This window comes from Tamandua tetradactyla, chromosome 3 (genome assembly GCF_023851605.1).
Source record: "Tamandua tetradactyla isolate mTamTet1 chromosome 3, mTamTet1.pri, whole genome shotgun sequence".
Classification (NCBI taxonomy): Eukaryota; Metazoa; Chordata; class Mammalia; order Pilosa; family Myrmecophagidae; genus Tamandua; species Tamandua tetradactyla.
Genome location: NC_135329.1, coordinates 122,885,824 through 122,901,557, shown reverse-complemented (window position 1 = coordinate 122,901,557; position 15,734 = coordinate 122,885,824). Strand labels below are relative to the sequence as shown.

At 36.6% G+C, this 15,734-nt stretch overlaps 1 protein-coding gene across 7 annotated transcripts in view; it reads right to left on the bottom strand.

The window, feature by feature from the left end:
* FMNL2 (formin like 2) overlaps nucleotides 1-15,734 on the bottom strand; it is a 335,576-nt gene that overhangs the window by 135,746 nt on the left and 184,096 nt on the right. The window lies entirely within an intron of this gene.

Sequence of the window (15,734 nt, the reverse complement as noted above, 5' to 3'; positions counted from 1 at the left end):
TGTTTTTTAAAAAGAAAAAAAACCCACTGAGATCAATATGCTATTTATTTGGGGGTGGGGGTGATTCCTAGGACAAATCAGCTTGACTATGGATACAAATTATCCAATGAGTAGTTTTCTTTTCTCTTTATAAAGAAGTATATTAGGAAACAACTAAAGGGCTTGAAAATAATCATATGATCAATGATTAAGTACATTTAAAATGGTATGGGGCAGTTGTGTTGAGAAAAAGACAGAAGAGCAGCTCTCGGCGATGGAATATCATGGGCCTCTGGCCACACAGAGCTTGGGCTGAGTGACAGGAGGGGCTCCACCTGTCCCATGAGCAGGGCAAGCTAAGTCTTTGGCTGCAATCCAATCTCCCTGAAGTGCTTAACACAGGAAACTGAGTCTAACTGGGTATAATTTCCGGCTACCTCTGTATTCTTGTTTTGATTTTTTTTTTAATCATCTCCCATATCATTCCGTATACGTGAAGAAAGGCAGGAACCATCTCTATTTCCTGTTCATTCCCCAAGCCTATAACATAAGCCACGGTCGAGCCATGCCAAATTATCCCATAAAATAACAACTCATGTACCATCAGCACAGGCAAACCTAGAGGAAGGCGTCCTACCCCACCTCAGGGGTGGTACCTGTTACCAGTTAGTTTCTGGACTGCATTATACATTCGTGGAATCCACATCCATCAGCATTGGTCATCTGGTTGGTCTGACACATGGCTCAACCTAAAAATGTACCAAATTCTTCTGCTAATCACTCCTACTTGATCATCCAGCAGAGGCAGTTAATAAACCAATTCCTCCATCTGTACCACCCCCCAAACACACACACACAAACACACACACACACTTGAGAAACCACAGTTTGAGGCCTTGGTGGTACCCCTTACCTACCACAATTTTGTTTCAATGGATTGCTTCCAGGTTCCTGATACAACAGAGAAAAATTGAAACAGTCCCTGACTGGAGTTTGGAAAGAGGTGTTCTCCTCTCACTACCTGGGGTGGCTCTGACCTCAGCCTAGTCCCTTATGCTCTGTGAGCCTCAGTTTCATCATCTATAAATTATGGGAATTGGTGAACAGGTACGATGTGCTAAAGAAGGACTGCTACTACATATACTCTAATATGTGTTTTTTATATATGGTAACTTTTACAAATAGGAAAAAGAAGAACAAAGTGACTTAGATTAAATGGTCTCCAATAGCCCTTCCAGGTATAATGATGTAAAAGTCAAAGCTCACCCAGGACCTTCAGTGTTCCCCAGACACAGCCTTTACCCATAGCATCCACAGTGTTAACAGGCCTAAACACATAAGAAATAACCCAGGCCTCAAAGTCAAACAGTACATCACAGGTCTGAAAATTGAAGGAGGAGTGAGAGTAAAGGACTTTTTCCTCTCTCCATAGGCATAAATCACTGAAAGAGCCCTCTTATTGCTAGGCAGCTGTAGGTTTTCATTTACAGTTATCAAAGGAGCTTAAAATTTCCACATTTCTACTGTCATCTAGTGTTATTATAAAACTTACCTCAGTGTCCCCACAGAGTCCTTTAATTGATGTCCACAAGGGAAACCTACTCACTATAGCACAGAAATGAGCAGTCTGCAACACACCTCACACTGCCCAAATCCAGCAAGAATGCCCCTCTTCCCTGGGTTTCTTTAGCATCATTCTCAAGGGAGCCAAGATAGCCCATGTAACTTAAATCTTTGAGATGCACAGAAACTCAGGTGATTTTTATATTTAAGCAACTAGCTGGGAAAGAACTAAGAAACATTGCCAGAATATTGTTACTATAGAGAGCACTCTGGGATTTAGCCTCTTAAAAACCTTTACCTTGCTCCTAGAATTAGCCAAAGAACTGGAGTCAGTACAATTTCACCCAGCTCATGTAGTTTTCCTTTCCAGTTGACCACAGGTAGGTGGAGACAGTATTCCATTGCAGAAATGCCCATATAATCTCTTTCATTTCAGTTCCAAGTTCAGTTTCACTTACCACAAGCTAATACCACCAAGAGGTAGAGGAAGATGAGATGCATAAAAAAACAACATGCCTATGCTCAGTCATCCAGGCCACCTCCTCCACCTACCTTCTTTGACCTTCTGCCCTCTCTACCAAGAATACCAGCCTCCTCTTCACTGTCTCCCAAACATATCACTTAGGAATTCTTTCTTTTATTTAACAAACTTTCAATATACATCAATTATGTTTCAGACACCAAATAAGGTATTGAAGGTAACTGAACACATGAGATATGGTCCAGGCCCTCAAACTCGTTCTTGGTTGGGAAGACACATTTAAGTAAATTCTTATAAAACAAAGGGACGAACACAATCATAGGAAAGTATGAAAGTATTAAATATAAATTGCATTCAACTCAATTGGGGCTCTTAAGTCAAATTATGATAAAGCATTTTATTTTGTCATTCCATACTTGCTTCCTTAGAGAAAAACAAAGCAGATGCAATGTATACATTTTCACAATGCCTGGAACACACAGAAAATTTCAGTTTAGTTCATTAGTACAAGTATAAGCTTTGCTCATCAGGTATAAAATAATACATTATCATTACTATGTTGTTCAAAAAAATGACTTAAGGGAGATTTCAGCTTTCTTAAAATGAGAAAATTGATGTGGAGGTAAAATGTGGGCAGGAAAAATGAGGTAAGCCACGGATGAGGCTGGTAAACAGCATACATGCCATTAAGATGGTAAGAGCAGACCACAACTTTGGCTCTGAACATTCTAGCAGCAAAGGGAAAACAGGAGAACCAACCAGTTTCATAATTCAGAGTAGCCACATGATCATTTTTCATGGGATGGAAATCTGAAATAGTTTCTCTGTAGGCCCTCCAATGCTCAAGCTCAAGGTACTTCCCTTTGGAAATAAATTTCCTTGAATATTTTATTTGTCTGCACACCTTGCCCATCATATGGATCCTAAATAGCAGAGAATAATGTATCTGCATTATTTGCTTTAAAAGAAATAAAAATAATATTTGCATTCAATATCCTGTGCGTAAAGCACTGGGGGAGGCCGGGTGTGTCTTAGATGTCAACGAGAGCACACACATTGTTTAATGTAAGGCAAGAAGTTTACCTTGATGTTTTCATGGACTGAACAGCTATCGCTGTGGCTTCCACCAACAGCATCATAAAACATGCATTCCAACCACAATGCATGCTTGGGTGACATACAATCCTAGATTCTGTATAATAAACTCCCAAGCCTTTTGAGAACAAGTTGGCAATAAAAACAATAGTAATACCAACATTCAATAGCTGGGTCTTTCAGCAGGCATAACTTAGCTACCACCATTCTTTAAAAGCCTACTATGTTCAGAGCATTATGCTGTGTACATTACATATATTGCACCCAATCCTCAAAATAATTTAAGGATGTTAACATTATCTGTATTTTACAGGTGAAAAATGAAGATCATTAAGTAGCAAAAATCTTTTTCTGTTCTACATTATGAATTTTCAAACACATGCAAAGTTAATAGTATAATATAATAAATCCCAATACATCCTACCACAAAGATTTACAAATTATCAAGATTTTTTTCACATTTCCTTTATCTATCCCTCTTTCCTTTTCTCCTTTGATGAAGTGCTTTAAAGCAAATCCCATTCATATCATTTCACCCCAACATCAGTATATTTCTCTTAAAAAATAAGGACAAATTCTTATATAATCCCAGTGCCTCTATTACATCCCACAAAATCAGTAACAATTTCTTAGAATCATCTAATACTGAGTCAAGAATCACAAATTCCCAATTTTCTCAGAAAGTCTCTTTATAGTAGGCTTGTTCAGATTGTAATTCAAACAAAATCACATCAACATTTGGTTATTTCTCTTAAGTTCTCCTCTCTCTTTTTATTTTCCTTCTATCTAACTTATTGTAGTAGAACTATTTTTTTTAATTGAGCTATAATTCACAAACTACATGATTCAGCCTTTTAAAGTACACAATTCAATGTTTTTTTTAATATACATAGAATGCTGTGCAATCATCATCACTATATAATTGCAGAACATGTTCATCACCCCCAAAATATAATGCATTATAAGGCTACAATGCATTCATTATAGCCATCCCCGTTTACTCATCCAACCCCTGAAAAAAATAATCTACTTTCTGTCTCTAGTCTAGTATAGATATTTCCCATAAATTGAATCATAAAAGCAAATATCTTTTAAATGTTCATTGTATTAGATATCATAGATAGACATATATAAGGTGCCAAAGATAAAAATATGACAATGGTCCATGTTCATAAAAGGTAAGAAAAACATTCAATAAATACACTACATGATTATTGCCATATAAAGGTAGAGTATGAACATTTTCTTGGTTTTTATCTTTTCCCTGGACAAACATACAAGAACAAATGATATTCACATGTGATACACCTATGGATAACCCATATGTGACAAAACAAAACAAAACAAAACTAGAACTTTCTGCTGATAATACTTTTCACAAAGACTAGTAGTTAATAGCTGTAACACAGGGAGACTAGGTGCTTGAGCTGCCTCCTCTCAAGACAACATACCTTAATACAACAGGGATAGCCTTTATATGTGTGTGTATACATGTGTGTGTATATATATTAGTGTATCATTCTAAATACATACTTTAGCACTTTGTGAGGGAGGCAGCAGAGATTACTGGTCAAAGGTACAGATTTCAGACTCGGACAACCTCTGCCAAAAAACAGCTATATGACCTTGGACAAATGATTTAAATAAGTCTCAGTTTTCTCCATGTCAAATGGAGATACTAATAGTATGACTGCTTTGAAGACTAAACACAAAGTCCTCATTGAGCTAATCTGCTTACTAAATGCTAGCTATCAGTCATAATAACAACTATTATTTATTATTAAGAAACCACACATGGCACCTCAGAACTGTTGGAACCACTTGAATTTGGAGCTTTCAGCATGTACAGAAGTAACTGATAAAAAGGAACAGATGAAGCAACTAAATTGCCTATGTCCTGGCATATTAACATTTTAGGGGAATAATAACCTGAATGTTCAGGATTCAAAAATCAAGGATCATTATCAGATAACTGATCTGCTCCTCCCCCACCTCAAGACTTTAACATCAACCCCATGAAGCTATTTTTGTTCTAAGAGAAAGAGAACTATCGCTGCTAGAATTCTCACATTACTAATAGTCTTCCCTTTCTGGCATATTTGAAATGAAAATTTTAATAGTGCAATCAAGCCAGAAAGGAGCAAGACTAGCTGGTTTGGCAGTGGACCTTCTGAGGAAGGAAGCTTTAGTCCTTCCTCACAGTACTAATAAAATGACCACCTTGCAAGAGTTCTCTCTACTTTGGCACACTTGACAACTTTTCACTGCCCCCACCCCATACCTCCCTCATACGTGTGACTGTTTTTCCTTTATATTAATTGCCCCTATTACCTTTTCCCACTGCTGTTAGAAAGTCATGTTTCCTTCCAATAATAGTTTTAGATAATTAAAAATTAGGTCCCAAGGAAGGGAATCATAAGTGTCAGCAAAGTTGTTTTTCTTTCCTGTTGCATCACTCATATAATTTACTCAATAGGTAAATTCTCTTCAGTACTACCTACACTTGGTGCTCACATTCGGTGTGCAAAAAAGACAGTGATTTCCCCTCTATTTCATTACTATTTTAATTTAGGAGCTAAGGTAAAACAAGAAGTTCTAGGTAAACCTCAGGCATTTATTCATTAGGTAACAGGAGGTCTCTACCTACAGAGGACAGAAAAGCCACTCTGATCCCCTGACACACTTTGCATTAGGAGAAGTTACAATGTTTCCCAGATATTTTCATTGGGGTTGGGGATAGGGGACAGTTACACAACCAACATGAAGTTCATGGCACTAAGTCAAAGAGCTAATATAACAGACCTACTCTCTGCCTTAGAAAGCAGCTCTTCCAAGTTCCCAACAATTAACCTGTATCCAGGCCTGCAATGAAGTACCCACAAATTTACCAATTACAATGGAATACTACAGAACCATTTAAAAGAATGAGGTAGAGCCATATAGTAATCAAGAAATTAAGAATTAACAAATAATTAGTATGACAATCATTATACAGATGCCTTTTCCTTACTTTCTAGTATACTATAGAATAGCCAAAGAAAATATCTGATCCTACTGAAACCCACTGAACTGTAGCCCTGATGCCTTAATCTTTGATATTGTACAACCTTTATCTTATGATTGTAGAACCCTTGTGACTGGCCCTGCTTGTACCCCTTATTCTGTTTTACGACTTTAGAGTCTTATGATCACAAAGACAGCCCCTTAATGTTTATTAATGAAGGAACCTAAGTCAGGCCAGAAACAACCCACCCCAATTCTTGAACTATCTTACCAGACAAAGCTAAAACTGGCCCACCTGACATGTGCAGTACCTTAAACTTTAACCATAAGTGACCTGTAGCTCATTATAATACAAAAATCACACTCATCATCAATTAAGATCATTTTCTTATACATGTTCTATGACTAAGAATATAATCAATCTGCACATGCTCAAAAGGTAATGGAGAAATCTAAACAAACAAAACTGTTTGAAAGAAAAAACTAAGGAAAAGAAATCTCACATTCTTTCTGCTTCATCTTTCCTAGGCCCCAGGGCCTTCTCCTGAACCGTGACCAAATTCAAGCAATAATAGTAAAAATGAACCAGCAGAGGCATCTATGGGGGATGGGTTGGGTGCAGCAAAGACAGCAGAGATATAACTTTGGCTTAAAAATTATCTCTACTGGGCCTAGAGATTAGGAGTGATGGGGCAAAGAACGGTAGAGAATAAGTCATATCTTATATAACTTATCCTGTGACTGCCCAAACTTATATTAGTTTTTTCTACAAATACCTTTGCAACAGTAGTCATAAGAGACAGGTCGTTATGAAAACATATCCACAGCCCTAGAATAAGGGTAACTGAATAAAATCCAACCGCCAAATTTAAAAGCTTACAAGAGGTAAAGAAAACATCATTAAGAGCATTGGAAAGATTTTCCTATATTATACTTGGAACAAATAAACAACTATAATATATTTTCCAAAACCTAATAATCAGTATGCTTTTAAAGTTGTTCATAATTTTAAAATATTATAAAAAACAAAGAGGTATTTAACCTCCAATCAAGGAAAAACAAAAAAAAATATTTTTTTGAATGAAGAAATTACTGGATACTATACTGTTATCAAGAAAGTCGTTTTTATCCACAACATATCTCACTAAAATACTGGTAAAAACAGTAACCTTAAAAAAGTAATATTTTAGGAAACCATCTCCTATGGTAACAACTATCATTGTTACACATACCATTTTATTCAACTTAAGTATATTTCTCCCTAAATTTATGTAAGCTTACTGATAAAATAAACTAGCATTATAACTGTTAAATTTTTAAGATGATGAAAAACATGTTTCTGCTTAATGAAATTAACTTACTATATGGACAAATTATTTTAGGAATAATTAAATTTTGTACAGAATTAAAAACAGTTTCAAAAATGTTTTAGTAACAAAGTACACAGATGTATAAAGTATGCAAGATGTGCTTTGTTACAGAAAAAAAGATTAAGTTTTGTCCTAAATTAGAACAGCTATTTTCACAGGATGAGAAGCAGGAATATATAAAGCAAGATCCAAATAAAAATAAAAAGGTATAGAGGGTTTATAAAAGTAAATTGTTTATCGTAATCAATGCTTACTAAAATTTAATTAGCTTATTTAAGGGTATGGTTTTGTCCTGAAGGGAAATAACTGGTTTTCACAGAATATAAAGTAGAAAATGTATAAGGCAAAATCTAAATGAATAGAAAAAATCACAGAAAATTGATGAAAATAAATTTTATCTGTTGCGGTCAATGCTAAGATTTGATAAACTTATTAAATGAATAGCAGAGCAACGCAAAACTAAAATTTAGTTTTCTCTCTTTAAAGTAACAAAATTTTCTTGGATAATTAGTCTGTTCTTAGCAAAAAATTATAAAAAAAAGTTTTAACCATCTGAAAAAAAATACTCTAAGTTAACATTCTGAATCAAATTCTAAAAAGTATCTTCTATTTAGCATTGTTAAAAAGAATTTGTTCTTTCACCTTGTAAAAAGTGAGGTACTTCCTGGTGCATGCCCATGCAAAGAATAAAAAAAAGGGGGGGCGTACTGAAAATAGTTTCATTTAATACATTATGAGTTGCATAAGCAGTGTTTGGGAACTCTTATGAAATTAATAAGGGATTTTGTAACCTTCTGTGGTTAAATTTGCATTGGGAAAATGTTATTCATATATCTAGAAATTGGTTAAGATTCTTAGAAATTTAACAATATTCTCACACTCCATGTTATGCCCTGATAACTGATCTGTATAATGTTAAACAGTATAGTTATATTAATCACAATATTTATAATCCTAATTATCATAATTTTTGGTTTTGTTATTTTTTAATGTTACATATTAGAGATGCTTCTCTAAAATGCATAGTCAGAATCAGCACATCATCGTCAATTAAAAAAACTTTAAAAGAGAAGCAAAGTTTCATTTGCTAAAAAAATTTCAAATAGAGTTGAGAGTCATCTTGGAGGTTCCTCTTATGCAAGTTTCAGTCAGATACTGCAAAATTACCACAGTATGCCAAGCCCCAACCAACAGTATTACTGAAAACCCTAAAGAATACCCTGGGTTTTATTTTAAGACTTCATAAAATTTTTTCTTCCTGAGTTTATTTTTTGAGAAACTTAGGGCCTCCAACTGTTCCTATGCCAGATAAGCCCTGAAATCCAGAGGTACCAGTCTTCCCAATATCAATCAGTTTCATTGATCTACCTCATAAGGTTGACACCTCTTTCCAGTATGAAGAGGTTAAAATGGTCATTGCCCAGATATCTCTGAAGATTGAGAGAGCAATCAAATGAGAGGGAGGAGGTATAACTGAGAAATTACGTCACTATGTTCACCATGCACTTTTCCAGTTGTGAGAGAAACCCTGAACTTCATCAGCCTTCTTGAACCAAGGTATCTTTCCCTGGATGCCTTAGATTGGACATTTCTATATCCTTGCCTTAATTTGGACATTTTCACAGCTTTAGAACTATTAACTTGGAACTTTTTTAATTCCCTTTTTAAAAAGCCAAATATATATATATATATATATATATATATATATATATATATATATATATATATATTACTGGGTAGGATCTTTTTGATTAAGTTGTTTCCATTGGAGATAGAGAAGGGATCTACCCAATTGTGGGTAGAACCTGCTGATCAGATGGTTTCCAAGGAGATGTACCTCTACCCATTCAAAGTGGGGTTGCTTACTGGAGTCACTTAAGAGGGAGCCATTTTGGAAAAAACTTCAGAGTCCACACAGTCAGAGACCTTTGCAGATGTAAGAAGGAAATGCCTCCAGGGAAGCCGAATTGAAGAAGCCCAGAAAAAAAGCTCACAGAGGTCGCCATGTGCCTTCCTACCTTAGACAGAAACCCTAAATGTCATCAGATCTTTCTTAAGTCAAGGTATCTTTCCCTGGATGCCTTAGTTTGGACATTCTTAGAGCCTTAGAACTGTAAACTTGTGACTTAATTCCCTTTTTAAAAGCCATTCCAGATGCAAATGTACTAAGAAACGATGATCATGCATCTATGTGATGATGTTAAGAATTACTGAGTGCATATGTAGAACGGTATGATTTCTAAATGTTGTGTTAATTTCTTTTTTTTTTCTTTCTTTCCGTTAATTTAAAAAAAAAAAAAAGCCATTCCATTTCTCATATATTGCATCCTGGCAGCATTTGCAAACCAAAACAGGGGGACAAGGGGAATGGGGTGTTTGGGGTTTCTTTTTCATTTTTGTTTCTTTTTTTAGAGTAATGAAAATGTCCTAAAATTGATTATGGTGATGAATGCACAATTATATGATGATACTATGAGCCACATACTTTGGATGGTGTGGTAGTTAGATTCAGTTGTCAACTTGGCCAGGTGAAGGTACCTAGTTCTGTTGCTGTGGACATGAGCCAATAGTACGTGAACCTCATCTGTTGCTCATTACATCTGCAGTCGGCTAGAAGGCCTGCCTGCTGTAATGAATGATGCTTGATTTAATTCACTGGTGCTTAAATGAGAGAGCTCAATGTAGCACAGCCCAAGCAGCTCAGCATACCTCATCTCAGCACTCTCAGTTCAGCCCAAGCCTTTGGGGATGAAGAAAGAAATAACTCTGGGGAAAGTTGCTGGAACCCACAGGTCTGGAAAGAAGGCCAGCAGAGATCACCCTGTGCCTTCCCACATAAGAAAGAATCTCAGTAGAAAGTCAGCTGCCTTTCCTCTGAAGAACTAACGAAATAAATCCCCTTTTATTAAAAGCCATTTCATCTCTGGTGTGTTGCATTCCAGCAGCTAGCAAACCAGAACAGATGGATTATATGGTCTGTGAATACATATCAATAAAACTGCATCATAAGGAAAAACAAGACAGAGGCAAGGCAATTCTATAAATTACATTCTAGTAAGAGTATAAAGATAAAACAGAACAAAACTTCAGCCATAGTCTATAATTAATAACTTCAAAATAAGTTAATCATCAATTTTTTTAATTCTAAAAATAGCTGCATTTAAAAATACGCAGAATTAGGGCCAAGACTGTAAGCTCTTACTGCAGTCAAATTTGTTGCTAAGCATTAAAGTTCTGAGTTGCTTTGCTATATGTAACCTAGTAGCTCCCTGGAACTTTGAGAGTCTGTGTGACACCTGAGAATCAAAGTTAAAGTTCTCCAGCTCTAAAAGTACTAAAGCAGCAGCATGAATTCTAAAAAGACAACTCCACACAACAACTGTTAAAGAAACTAAAAAATCAAACTTCAAATGAAGTGGTGAATGAGGCTAATCTTATTAAAGACTAAAATGAATCAGAATACAAGGTTAAAAGTAATATTACTTGTAATTTAAAACTTAAATTTCTGTGAGGTACCAAAATGGAGAAATGTATATTATCAAACAAATGTTTTTAAAGTTTCTGTAGAACACTTATCTCATTTAACCTATCTAGTCAGTTTATTTAAACAACCTAACTCACCTCTATTTAACATAGAACACAGGACAAAGAACAAGATCTTAATATTCTATTCAGGTTTATGTAAAACCCTGATACATTTCAGAATGTTTTCAACATAAAAGAAAAAGTATTTGCAAGGTCACTTGAGGATCCAGAGAAGTAAATCATGAAATTATTAAACCATTCCATCTGGGGGAATTTCTACTTTTCTCTTAAGCAATAAGGGGCTCCTAATTTACTAAAATTATAATCAAGGAATGCTGCAAAATCTAAATCTAAAATCTGTTTCTTTTTGGAAACCATAAATTATTTCCCTTTAAACTTATAACAAGGAGGCTCCAGAGGGTCAGTGTGCCCCCTGAAGCTGTAAGCAGAACTGCTCACATGGCCATGTGTGTTGCGTTTTTCTGGGATAAGTTCTAAGCTTACATCAATTCTAAGAGTCTATGACTTAAAAGACATTAAGAAATCCTTTAAGTGACTTTATCTTACATGCTTTTTTGCTCCCCGAGTACCACCCACAATGATGCTGGGCCCATGACACATGTCACTGCATTGCTTCTTTTGCAGGGAGATGGGCCCATCCTTTGGGGACCCAGACACAGGAGAGGCAGCTCCATGGCAAGAAGAGGATGGCATTTTCTCACCTTCTCTTTTCAAACTGTATCTAGATTATAATGAGGAGTAAATATGCCACATCTGAGCCTGGCAATGGCATATTTTCCTTCCCCAGAGCAGTGAGGGAGTGGAGTAAGTGAATAAGAAAGACCTTACCCCATTCCTGGGCAGACGTTCGTGTAAACTCACCAGCAGACAGAGATTTGCCGATTGTGATATTTTAAGTTATGTACCCTGGAGAACATGTTCTTCACCTTAATTCATTCCTGTGGGTGTGAACTCATTACAAATAGGATATTTTAAAATGTTATTTTTAGTTAAGGTATGGCCAACTGTTCAGGGTGGCCTTTAATCTGGATTACTAGAATCCTTTATGAGCAGAATGAAATTCAAGCACTGAGAGAGAAAGAAAGCCACAGGAAGGAACCCAAAAGAGAAAGAACATGCCACCATGTGCACTTCAATGTGACAGAAAAGCCGAGGACCAAGGGTCTCTGGCAGCCAGCCCCAGAGTGCCACCGTCTTCAGGAAGAAAGCACTGCCTTGTTGACACCTTGATTTTGGACTTCTATCCTCAAAACGGTGAGCCAATAAATTACCACTGTTTAAGCCAAAAAAAAAAAAAAACAGGGAGACCTATCACAATAAACTCTAGAATATGAAAATATCTCATATAAATAGGAAATATGAAAATATTGTTTTATAAGGAGACCTATGAAAAACTCTAGAAGCCCTGCCTCAGGAAAAGGAAGTATGCCAATAAGCCAAGCCCTCAAGATTGAGGCTTAACACTTTTAAAACTTATTTCTGTGATGACACAATGCCTAAGAGTCAGCCCCTGAAAACCTCTCTGTTGTTCTCCCTTTCCCTCCTTCCCTCCCGCCTCCTACTCTCCCCTACTCTCAACCAAACTCACCACCTTCCCCAGTACCTTCCCTCACTACATGACTCCCAGAGCTCTGCCTCTCTAATACTATGGACATGACTCCCAGGGACGAGCCTCCTGGCACCATGGGACATGACAGGAAGGAGTAACCTCCCTGGCATCATCAGATCAGCAATGCTTTCTTGATTAAAAGGGAAAACAAATAAAACAAAATAAAGTTTCAATGCTAAGAGATTTCAAATAGAGTTGGGATCATCACTCTGGAGACTACTCTTATGCAGGTGTGAGCCAGATACAGTGTGAGCCAACACTGTTCATGAACACCCCAAAGAATACAGCAGGTTCGAAAAACATACAAAAAGTTATTTCCCAAAGGGACACAATTATAAATCACTTAATCATAACCCTTCTACTACTTATTTTGTATTTTAATAGCTTAACTCCTCCACATTGTTTCTATGCCAATTAAGTCCTGAAATCCAGAGGCACCAGTCTCACCAGGAACAACAACCAGTTTTGCTCCTCTATCACATAAAGTTGATACCCCTTTTAGTCTGAAGAAGTCAGAGAGGTCATGGCCCAGATATCCCTCAAGTTTGAGGAACAGACAAGATAAAAGGGAAGAATTGTAACTGAGAAATTAAGAATGAACAAATCATTAAAATGACTGAATCATATGAAGATGTCTTTTTCTTACTTTCTAATATGCTGAAGAATAGCCAAAAGGAAATAACTGAAATAACAGAACCCCAACGAATTGTAACCCAGATGCCAAAGTCCTTGACAACAACTGTATAAGAATATCACCTTTATCTTACGATGGTCAAAACCTCAAAATTGGCCCCGCTTGTATCCCTTATCCTGTTTTACAACTTTAGAGTCTTGCGATCACAAAGACAAATCCTAAAGTTTATTAATGAAGGAATCTGAGTCAGCCCAGAACTAACAGACCCCAATTTCTAAACAATCTTGCTAGATGAAACTAGATCTAACTAAAACTGGATGACCTTGGTGCATGGGTGGTTCAGTGGTAGAATGCTCATCTTCCATGCGGGAGACCTAGGTTCAATTCCCAGACCATACACCAAAAAAAAAAGGATGACCTGACATGCACAGTAGCTTAAACTTTAACCTATCTCATTACAATACTGAAAAATCACATCATCATGTTACGGATGCCATTTCCTCATATGCTTCTGTGATTAAGTATGCAATCAATCTGTGCATCTTCAATAATTAGATCTCTAACTTTGTCATCTCAAGCCACTATACTCATTATCCTAAAACCTACCCATATTTTGATATTATAAAACTATCAGTTACTGCAGTTTAGGGAGACAGATTTTAGGCCAATAGGCCATCTGTTCTCGTGGAGCAATAATCTCTTTCTCATTTTGAAATCCCGGTGTCACAGATTGGCTGTTATGCTCATCAAGCAAAGAATCCCATTGTTCAAAAGTTATCATATATTCTAAGTGTGCATCAAGGTGCAGAAGAGACAGAGAGAAAGAGAGAATGAGAGTATGTGCATTGATGTTCAAATATCTCTTCATCTTTTTATAGATAAAAACAGATAAAGAACTGAGAGGACTCTACATGGGACATGATTCCCAGGGGTGTAAATCTCCCTGGGAACATGGGACCTGACTTCCAGGGATGAGCAAGGACCTGTTATCATGGGACTGAGAAAGACTTCCTGACTAAAAGAGGGAAGAGAAAAATGATAAAAAATAGTCTCAGTGGTTGAGAGATTTCAAACAGAGTTGAGAGGTTATCCAGGAGATTATTCTCACATATTATATCTATCCCTTTTCAGTTTCTGGTATACTGCAGTGGCTAGAGGGAAGTACCTGAAACTGTTGAACTGTATTCCAGTAGCCTTGATTCTAGAAGAAGATGGATTAACTATATAGCTTTTACAATGTAAACATGTGATTGTGAACACCTTGTGTTTGATACTCCTTTTATATAGAGTATGAACAGATGAGTTAAGAAATGATAACAAATAAGTAATAGGGGGAAATAAAGGGTAAAAATTGGATAGATTGAAATACTGTGGGTCAATCAGAGGGAGGGGTAAGAAGTATGTGGCATATGAGTTCATTTTTTTCTTTTTATTTCTTTTTCTGGAGTGATGCAAATGTTCTAAAATTGATCATGGTGAAGAATGCAGAGCTATGAGATGATGTTGTGAGCTACCAATTGTATAATAAGTTGGACTCTATGTGTGTGGATATTTCTCAATAAAAATACTAAAAAAAAAAGAAAGAAAGAAAGAGCTGGGAGGAGTTATAAAGTCTTGCCAGTGGTGTCTATAGTATAGAATTTGGAGGGTAGAAAGAAGGGAAATGGAAGACTCAACTTCTTATTTTATATTTCTCTGTAGAGTTTGAACTTATTATAAATTAATAAAAACAGCAGAAGAATTGCTAACATATGAAATATTTTTTATCCATGTAGGAAATGTTTCTTTTTAAACAATTCATTTTCTTGAATGAATATACATCAATACCTATCACTAGGAAGGGAGATTAAATTACAGGACCTGCATTATTCATGCAGAATAAACCACCCTGTAAGGTAAACAGAATGGAGATGTGACCCACACAATTGTACGTGGTAATTTTTTTTTATATTTTTGTTTTGTCTGGGGCAGGAGGGGAGATATGGTCCTATAATCGAATCTGGGTCTCCCCATGGTTGGTGGATGATAACTTTTGATTGGGTGGTTTCCATGGAGATGTATCTGTGCCCATTTAAGGTGGGATTGCTTACTGGAGCTCTTTGAGAGGGACTATTTTGGAAAAAGCTTCAGAAAATAACAGAGTTCACACAGCTGGGCACCTCTGGAGATGGGGAGGGAGAATGCCCTCATGAGAAGTCAATGAAGAAGTCTTGAGAGAACGGGCCATGGTGGCTCAGCAGGCAGAGTTCTTGTCTGCCCATGCCAAAAAAAGAGAAGTGTGGAGAGAAGGCTGGCAGATGTCACCATGTGCCTTTCCAGCTGAGAGAGAAACCCCAAATGTTGTCAGCCTTCTTGAGCCAAGGTACTGTTCCCTGGATGCCTTAATTTGGACAGTTTTATAGCCTTGCCTTGGCTTGGACATTTTCATGCCTTGGAGCTGTAAATTTGCAACTT